Source organism: Sceloporus undulatus, chromosome 1, assembly GCF_019175285.1.
Source record: "Sceloporus undulatus isolate JIND9_A2432 ecotype Alabama chromosome 1, SceUnd_v1.1, whole genome shotgun sequence".
In the NCBI taxonomy this organism is placed as follows: domain Eukaryota; kingdom Metazoa; phylum Chordata; class Lepidosauria; order Squamata; family Phrynosomatidae; genus Sceloporus; species Sceloporus undulatus.
In genome coordinates this window covers 99,384,034-99,393,336 of record NC_056522.1, presented here as the reverse complement: position 1 = coordinate 99,393,336, position 9,303 = coordinate 99,384,034, and positions in this window count along the sequence as shown.

The following is a 9,303-nucleotide window of genomic DNA, read 5'->3' as shown; positions in this document are numbered from 1 at the left end:
GTGCAGCAAAAGGAAAGATTTGTTGTTTAAACAAGGATACTTGAGGTATCTTCTTGCATTTAACAGATAAACCCAACCCTCTGAAATCCAGAACAGGCTTTTTGCTGAGAAAGAGTGTTGTAATTTGTTCACTGTGGAGACCACTTCCTCTGACCTAGCTTTGAGTTGATGTAAAGCAGGAATAGGAAGCAAAGATAAATGCACTTTGCACCTGGGTATGTGCTACCTAGTGTTTGTGCCAACTTGGACTACATGAAATATAGTCTCTGTGGGCTCACGTCAGTACTAGAAGAAGGATGGTGTCTCTTATCTAGGGTGCAATTCGGTACTTGAGGCAGCTGTAGTACACACACAAAAACATTTTGACTTACGCCTTTGATCACTGCACACTGAGCTTCTGCAACATCAACAAAACAATGGTTTCTTTCTTCTTCTTTTAAAAGAAACCACAGCCTGTTTTTGAGCAGAACAATAAAACTGACAAATGTCTTTCTGCTGTTCTAGAGAAGGAAATAATTGGGAAGGGAAGGAAAGGGAAAGATGCCTGTTTTAAGGGAAACTGTTGTCTGTAACCTGTTCTGGTTTGTCATAAGACCAGACACATGAAACTTGATATTAACAATGGGTAGGGAACAGAAACATTCCAGATGAACTCTGGAATTGACTTTGAATGTTCCCTCATCTGCTTCCCAAAATGACTTCACACCAACAGATACTTAAAGGATGAAGGGTCCAGCCCAATTCTTACTTTGCTGTATTTGGCTGCTGTGAAGATTTTGTTTGTTTGTTTTTGCTGGCTTTCAAGTGAATTTGAACTGAGCATGAAAGTTCATTCATCTTGTTGCCCAGATGTGTTCAGGCCAGGTGGTTGTTTAACATAGTGCTATCAAAGTGATGGTCACTGGACCACTGCCAGCTTACAAGCCATCCATTGCCAGTCCCTGTTGAGTTTCTAGGGGAAAATAGTCAGTTGTAGGCAGTGGGCACAAATATGGTATCAGTCCTTACCACACTGGAAAAATAATATAAGCTGGTGCCCCACACCAGGTAGCCTAGCTTAAGGGACACTCAGTCCTTGACCACACTCTGATGTTGCTTCACCACCCATGTTTTGGTTTTCATGTGTATAATATGTGAGGGCCCTTTGTCACAACTCCCTGAGAAGTTATTCAGTTTTGTATCTGATTAGAAGAAAAAGGACCTTGTAGACATTTCAGATCTCTCTAGTTTTTAAAAAAATAAATTTACAAGAAAGAGATATTATAGTTGGACATTCCAAAACAAAGAAACAAACAAGAGCAAAAATGAGCTATCCTTCTCAGAGGGATATTAAAAGCTTTAAATATAGGTTTTTGGGGTCACATTCCAACTCTAAATGTGAATCTGTAACTGCTGAACAGATGCTGGCCCTAAAAGTAACTATTTTTGGTAAATGCATCCATATTTATTTTCCACATCTGAGTTTCTTTTCAGTCTGATCCAACTCCAACACTGTGTTAGTCTGTAGTTCTGTTAGAATGCACTAGTTAGTTAATTAGTTAATGATTTTTAGCCTTTTGGGGTCTGAGCACATGAAAACCAGGACATGCGTGGTGAAGCAACATCAGAGTGTGGTCAAGATGGGAAAAGGTATTAATAAGGAAGAATACAAAAGATAAGAGTCTGTATTAGTTTGCTTTTGCCTAAGGCTACAAGGAAAGGTAAAACTCAGCCTCCTTCCTTTCACCTTCTCCACTGAGTTAATTAAGTGCAAACTACTTTTGCACTTTAAACTCAGTTTGTAGCAAATGAAGGAAGCTGAAAATAAAGGGGGGAGTGGGAAGTGGAGAGAGAAACAGGGACATTTTAAAAGCAGCTGCAAAAAAAGTGAGATGACAGAGGACTGATCAGTAGTGTCCCTGACAAACTGGGACAGTTGAATGATATGGCATGATTTGTGTGTGTGTTTACAGGCAGGACAAAACTGGTTGCTACTGCTGGGATCTTAGGATGTTTTTAAGTAGGCTTTTTTGTTTTTATTGTGTTGTAGTTTGATGCTTGAGTTACTTATTACAGCAATCTGGCTTCTTTAGTGAACTGTGATATAGAATATACAGTATAGGAACACTCTTCGATAATATTTTCTGCCCAGTTTTCTGCTTGTTGCACATATATATGTGGAATTGTGGTAAAGGTCTGTTAGGTTTGCCGCTCTACAATCCGTGCAAACTCACATAATAGCGGCTCTCGAATCAGAAAAGTTAGTAGGCAGGTGATTTATGACAGCAGAAGAGTAAACAGAAGAGTTATGACAGCCTTGAATCATCCCCTCCCAGTGAAATAAATGTTTCAGTGTACAAATGTGTACAGAAAGGTGCTTAATTTAGAAGAAATGCAGAACATGTTTGTTCTTTTCCAACCAGAGCAGAGACATGACTTGTCAGAAAAGATATATCTGGAGTCAGTCTTCGGAAAATCTTTTTGACAAAGAAGGTTTGGCTTCTGTGGCAGTCCTGCAAGGGTAATAGAGGACACCTGGGTCTCAGGACCTGAATAAGTCTAGAAAGAAAATGATAAACACTTTTACAAAAGAGAAAAATCCAGTACTGAAGTTGGATTTTGAATGACTGGTGTCATGGCTAACATTGAGATCATAAACATAGTCTTTTGAACTTAGTTGCATTAAAAAACAGTGGCTTAGATCCACCTGTATGCACATGTATGCAAATGATAAGCAACTTATACTCATTTGTTTGATTGTGATGGAATCAGAGACAGAAATCCATGTTTCTTGATCTGTCTACCATAATCTAATTGCACTAGTGATAATCATCTGAAGGGCTACAAGCTTATTGTTCTGTCTTCCTGGCTGGGATTTATTGTTTTCTAGCTGTGCATATTTATTTGGAAGTTAGTTTTTTCTGGGTTTTTAGGGCTATGTGGCCTTGTTCTAGAAGAGTTTCTACCTGACGTTTCACCAGCATCTGTGGCTGGCATCTTCAGAGAATGCTTGCCTGGAAAGGAGTTGGGTATATATATTGTGTGACATGGGAAGGCAGGAGTGATTTGCATGTGGATCATTCTGTTGCTAATGGCAGGCCTCACTGTGGGAGGGTCTGCAAAAGAGGATTAGTGTCTGCTTGATCAGTGCTCATTGTCTGCTGGGAAACCCCTGACCCTGGGAGATTTCTCATTTGCATTTGCTGAGTCTTGATCTTGCTATTTTTCAGGACTGGTAGCCAAATCTTGTTTACTTCAAGGCTTTCCTCTTTCCTGTTAAAATTGTCCAGGTGTTTGTGGATTTCAATGGCTTCCCTGTGTATCCTGACATGGTAGTGGTTGGCATGGTCCATAATTTGTAACATGGTTTGTAACATGTTCTGCTACTGCTGATTTTTCTGGCTGACCCAGCCTGTTCCTTGATTCTTGTTTGCACACTGCGTTTGGTGGTCCCTATGCAGACTTGTCTGCAGCTGCATGGTATGCGGTAAACTCCTGTGGCTGTGGTTTCTCTGGTCCACTGAAATTCTGGACCATGCCAACCACTACTATGTCAGAAAAAAATAGCAAGATGAAGACTCAACAAATGTAAATGAGAACTCTCCCAGGGCCAGGGGTTTCCCAGCAGACAATGACCACTAATCAAGCAGACATTAATCCTCTTTTGCAGACCCTCCTACCCTGAGGCTTGCCATTAGCAACAGAACAGTACACATGCAAATCACTCTTGCCTTTCCAGGTCACACAATATGTATATACCCAACTCCTTTCCAGGTAAGCATTCTCTGAAGATGCCAGCCACAGATGCTGGCGAAATGTCAGGAAGAAACTCTTCTAGAACATGGCCACATAGCCCAAAAAAACCCACAAAAAAACTATGGATGCCGGCCATGAAAGCCTTCGACTTCATATTTGGAAGTTGCTTCTGCATGACATGACATGACTTCTGGCTTGATCAGGCTGAACAGAAAGACCAACTGCATTGTTGTTGTACAGCTTCAAGTCATTTCCAACTTATGCTGACCCCAAGGCTGGGATTTTCTTGGCAAGATGTTTATGAGTGTGTGCCATTGTCTTCCTTTGAGGCTGAGAGAGTGTGACTTGTCCAACTGGGTTTCAAGATTGAGCAGAGATCCAAATTCTGGTCTCCCAGAGTTCTAGCCCAACACTCAAGCCACTACACCCCACTGACACATACAGTTCTTAAATAGATGCATTTCGAGATGATCCATGAATCATCTTAAAATTAAATATTTTTTTCAACCTCTAAATATGATTTATGTACTTTTATGAAGATGCTGTAGTTTAAAAGTAATTGATCTTACTTCCCTTTCTGTTTTCTTTGCTCCCTTCTTGTCTTGTGTTTACCAGTACTGCTCTCTGTCCTCACAAAAAGGCTTTTCTTCATAAGAATTATACAAATATGCATAATTCATCCCTCTGTATCCATGGATTCTGCACCCACAGATTCAACCATCCATGGCTTGAAAATACCCACCAACCCACCCACACACCCACACACAAAAAGAAAACCTAAAAAGCAAATCTTGTTTTTTGTCCTTTTATAAAGAGTACCATTTCACTTTCACATTGCATATAACGTGACTTGAGCATCCACAGATTCGGGTATCCAGAGGGAGTCCTGGAATCAAGCCTCAGCATATACCAAGGGACCACTGTAACAGTAGAACCCTAAAACTGTACTGAGGCTTAAACATACAGTATTTGTATTAAAGAATATTTTAAAAATTGTGAAACATCACAATGATCAGCTAATATAATCTTGTGCAATTTTCAACCCATTGAGCCAAACGCACCCATTAACTATGTGTGGGAGCTGACCAGAGACTAAACTTCTGTTGTAGTTGTTTTGTTTGCCTGCTGACCTGGAATTGTCAAGCACTTGGAATGCCCAAATATGTTGTTAGTGGATTGAGTTTGGCTCCCTATACATTACACTAAACAGCTGTTATGGACTTTACAATAAATCAGAAAATCCAGCCATTGAGTCATCAAGGTAATCAAACTCTAATTAATCTGAGAAAGCTAAAACATTAGGAGTTAATATCATACTCAATGAAGAGCCAGTGAAATGAATGGAATTTATGTTAGCCATGACTAATGAATTATACTCGGTCTTTTGTAAGCATCAGTGGGTCTGTTATAAGTTTGGCTCCAATCCTATGCATCCACTGAGTAATACAAGTTTATATTGATCTGACAGATATCTAATAGATGCAGAAATCATTTATCCAGTTTAGACAGCAACATGAACACATGTTGTAGTTTTCTTTCTCATGCTCATTTCAGTCCTTGTGTGCTGAACTAGAATTATAGAAAGTGAACAAGCGGAGAGCTTTGAAATAAAAATTCCCTTTTTTAATGTTTTGATGACCATGTCAAAATCTATCTTGTTTTTTCCATAGCTCTCAGCCTGAGCTATGAATTGGGAGGATTTAATTCATATGTTCATGGAGGTTGCAGGAATGATATGCAAGGTGTGTGTGCGCGTGCGTGTGTGTGCATATGTGTGCTGCTTCCAAACAATTCTGGGGATGTTTCTTAATACAGTCTATAAAATTACAGAGTTTGATAATAGGAGAGAATGGCCTTTGATTCTGCCCACTCTTTTTTGAAGTTAGATTCTGTGCTGGAATCTGTTAGTCTCTTATATTATTCAGCATGGAAGTCTTTGTTCTCAAAATGTGATTTAAAAAAAAAAGAACTGGATACTGAACTTTTCAATCACTTTAAGGAAACTATTTGCTATCCTTATATTTGTAATTTCAGATGGCACCAGCATCCACTGGAGTTGACATACTTGTAAACTAGTAAGTTAATTGTTTGTAGGATCACCCCATCTTGAAATATACTGGCTATTTTCCGGGAACCAAAACATTGTCTTAGACTGTTCAAAACAATGCAACTGATTGGTGAATTTTTTTTATCATAAAATAAATATTATCTCTCATCAAAGAAACTATAATGCATTTAGGGAGAAAGAAGATATGTTTTGAAAACACTGTAGGTCTTCAAAAGGTTATTTTGAGAGGAAAATTACTCTGGGTCTTCAGATTACACAGAAGTGTTTTGAAATATGTTTGGCATATCTTCAGTGCATTTGTGACAGCTGGAGACACACAAAGGAGACTTCTTTTGAATTAATTTTACAGATCAGTCCTCCTGTGGTGTCTGGTGTTTCGCACTGTAATTTATTTTTTAAATAGGCTACAGTGGTTCTTGGGTGTCATGAAGGAAATCCCCCAAAGTGTGCACATGCAATCCCTACTAATAAGAAAGGACAATGAATTCATTTAAATATATTTGTGCAAGATTGATCTTCCCAATGGAATATGCATCATTACTTTCTCTAATTGTTCTAGAGGTTTGCCCTGTCAACTTGACAGACCACTACACATGGGAGAGGAAAACAGCTTGACATTTCTGATGGCAAAGTGTGTTTACAGTACTGTACAAGTTCGAAACATCCTCTGTTATTTCTCATGCCTTATTCAGTGGCTGTAATTTAGAAGATGTCTAACAGTCTGGATTACCTTTAACAGATGGTGAAGCCCAAATCCAGACTCCACCACCATTAGTATATGGTGCTGGATCAGAAACCTTTCAGAAGATATGGATGGCTTGGCAATAATTCAGCAAGTGCTTTTGACTCTTGCTGGTTGAACAGCAGTGGAAATTAATCTGAACTAAATGGCTGAAATAAAATAAAAATGGGGGGATGGGCATAGATTTGTGTGCAAAAGGATATGTATGCAGATTGAAAGTGAAAACATGGATTTCAGTGGGAAAAAGCCTCCTTTTGTAGACATGTGTGACTTGTTCACAAAGGCACACTCATTGGGGAATACAGTATCTAAGGACTTTTCATGTGTACTTACAGGTTGGTCCACTTGTTCTGGGCACCATGAGGAGACATTTTCTGAAAAAATATCTTATTGCCTAAGTCAGATATTATGTTCACTATTTAGGCATTCTATTTTAATTCAGGGGAGAGTGGCCAACTGCATTGGTTCTGGGGGATGCACTAACATGCCTAAAACATGGAAACTCCCTCAACATTTTAAATAATCTAGGTGCATTTTTCATTGCAGACCTTCCCCAAATGGCGCAAAGCTGCTCCAAAGTGCAATATTGCCCCAAAGACAACTAAAATAGAATCAGGAAGTGAACAAGCATCACTTCTGGTTTTGATGTAAACCAATTTTGGGGTTATTTGTTTGCTGCTGATTTTGAGGGTATGTGGGAGAAAGGTTGGAAAGGGTTAGGGCAGAAATTACAGTTGGGAGGTGTTAGGGCATTTTTCAGAGCTGTTGAGTCATTTGGGTCAATTGGGGGGGTAGGTTTAGGGTTTGATTTTTTAACTCTATTGTAATTTGTTGTATTTTATTGTTGTAACCCACCTGGATTCTTCGTGATTGGGCGGGCTAGAAATAAATCTATTATTATTATTATTATTATTATTATTATTATTATTATTATTATTAATTTGGGGGTGAAAACTGACCAGGATTTTTTTTTTAAAAAAAAGCATTTGTGGTTGTCTGGGGACCTTGGGAAGTGATAGAGATTACATTTTGGGGCCACAAAAGGCACATGTCACCCATGGACTGCACTTAGCCCACTCCTACCCTAAACTCCCTTCTCTTGGCTTCCCTGTGTTGGAGGGAAGATATGCAATGAATATATAATAGTAGGTACACCTACACTGCAGAATCAATGTAGTCGAACACCACGTTAACTGGAATTCTGTAGTTTTGTGTGATATTTCTCTGTCAGAGAGTTCTGGTGCCACAACAAACTACAAATCCCAGGATGCCATAGGATGAAACCATGACAAAGCAGTGTCAAACTACATTAACTCTGCAGTGTGGCAGCAGCCCTAGTTCCAATGAATGTGGTTACAAAGCTCCATATGAGTGTAAACTTGGCAAGGGAGTCCAGAAGCTGAAAAGGTGTGACTAGTGTTCATCTCCTGTTCCTTCTACCCAGTTTTTTAAAAGAATGCCTGAACATGTCTATTAACATTAGACTTTTCACAGGCAGGTTCACATATTTTCCGCATTGGAGGTTTAACTCAAAGCTAGTGGAAGAGATACAAGGAGCAATTGAATGTGATCAAAATGGCTAATGAACTGGAAAATTATGTGGAAGTATTCTGGACAGAGATAAGTAGATAAAGAGATGAACTGGTGAGATTTATAGCAATCAAGATGGGAAATTAGGTGTATACCAAGGACTTTGCAGGGAGCATAATAAGAAAGAGATGGAATTTAGAAGTATTACCAAGAAAGAAGCATTAGCAACTCTAGTCAGTATGACATAAAGGATACAGGAGAATCAAAGATGATATACAGACTGTGCTTGGTGAATGGTAGGCAATGACACTTCAGAGTGAAAGAGGTCAAGATGCGGAATGGCATTTTTATGTGTTAAAGCTGAATTGGTAAAAGAACTATCAGGCAGAACATATCTGAAAAACCGTCCTGACAGTTAAGCTGAAGCGGACCAAGAAAAGTAGACCACAACACTGCAAAGATTCACTGGACATTATCACACTCACCTTGCATCGTGTAGCAATCATGCTATGAAAGGAAACAGGAACACATCGCTTTGAAACCATTTCCTGTTATACCTCTATTCTTTTTCATGATTGCACTGCTTGGACAATTCCCCCCAGGTGTGATAAACCCTCACTTCAGTTCCAGCATTACTGTCATGCCCTGCTTCCACAGCATGGAAATGGACTTTGACACAGGAGCTTATTGCATGTATTATTAAACTGGCTTACCTCTATCTGGTTTAATAGTTAATTTGGGCAGCACCCTGATTTCCTGCATGGCAGGGGGTTGGACTGGATGGCCTTAGTGGTCTCTTCCAACTCTACGATTCTATGATTCTATGATTCATCTTCCACATCCCCCAATGGGCAGTGTTCATCTAAATGAGATCATTATACAGTCTATAGGTACTTCCAAATTGGACTTTTACTGTCACATTGCTGGAATTTTATGAAGAAGCCAAATGTCATTGCTATTCCCTTGTATAATCATGCTGTGTTTTTGCTCTGCCTGTTTCATCTTCTTGCTATGAAAAAATTATTGAAGAAGAAATGATGAAATGCCTTCACAAGGCCATCTGAGTGCTGCTGCTGCTGCTGCTGCTGCTATTACTACTACTACTACTACTAGTATTCAGCTTTCCCTCCAAAATGGGGACTCAAAGCGGCTTACAGTCTAAAAGCATAGTACTGTACAATTAAAAACTTACAAAAGTGACAATTTAAATGGAATTAAACTATTGCAA